This window comes from Alligator sinensis, unplaced genomic scaffold (genome assembly GCF_000455745.1).
Source record: "Alligator sinensis unplaced genomic scaffold, ASM45574v1 scaffold512_1, whole genome shotgun sequence".
NCBI lineage: Eukaryota > Metazoa > Chordata > Crocodylia > Alligatoridae > Alligator > Alligator sinensis.
Window position 1 is genome coordinate 1984462 of NW_005842063.1, and position 850 is coordinate 1985311.

Genomic DNA, 850 nt, shown 5'->3' on the forward strand with positions numbered 1-850 from the left:
GCTGCATCCCGGCCCCTCGCGTGCGCTGGGCCGAGCCTGCACCCCGCTTCGCCAAAGCCCCAGTGCCCGACGCACCCGCGGAGGGGGCCGGGATGCAAACTGCCCCCGGGAGAGCCGGGGAAGGGAGCGGTGCACGCGCCCCACTTCCAGAAGGGGCTGCGGCCGAGGGGCAGCCCAGGGGACCCCTTCCCCTCGCCCCTGCTGGAAGGGGGCTCCCCGAGAGCGCTCCCCTCTCCTGTGGGTCACACCTGAAGAGAGCAGGGGAAGCGCCCCGTAGCCGTGCCGCGGGGTGTCTCTCAGCCCCGAGGGCTCTTCCCGGGTGCTGCACGTGGCCCAGGCTGGCTTCTGCTCCCCCACCACGTCCTGGTGCCGCTGCATTGGCCAGAGGGCTTTGGCAGGCCACGACTGCGGGCAGTGAGAGGTGTGGAAAGACCTTCCAGCACGGAGTAAGTGCTCCGAGTGGGACTGGAAGGGGAGAGGCGTCTGCGGAGGGGACGCTGGGCATGGCCATGAGACATGTTCAAGTCCAGAGACAGCCTTAGGAGCAATAAAACCAGCACAGTCTTGCATGGAGGTGTCTGCCCTGGGACCTGATGTCCTTTGAAACCTGGCTGGAGGTGGCAGCAGCCTCTGTCCAGCCCCGCACTGTGCGTGCGGTTGGACTGTGGAGCAGGCAGGGAGGATGAGGGTGGAGATGGGCAGGTGCAAGGGTGGAAAACAACCCGGCTCAAAGTCCGAAAGGGAGCGACGCCACGAGCCTGGTGTAACCTGCCCCACGGCTCCTCCCTGCAGAGCTGACGGGCAGGCGGGCCTGGGGAAGGAGCAGGCGGGGGTGCCAAGGCCCCCCCCC

The 850-nt window shown here is 68.2% G+C and overlaps 1 long non-coding RNA gene across 1 annotated transcript in view; it reads right to left on the reverse strand.

Moving 5' to 3' along the window:
• LOC112550244 overlaps positions 1-385 on the reverse strand; it is a 6355-nt gene extending 5970 nt beyond the window's left edge. Inside the window, exon 1 of the long non-coding RNA XR_003093967.1 lies at positions 249-385. This is a non-coding gene — a long non-coding RNA (uncharacterized LOC112550244). The remainder of the gene's footprint in view (positions 1-248) is intronic.
• Positions 386-850: the final 465 nt, after the last annotated feature.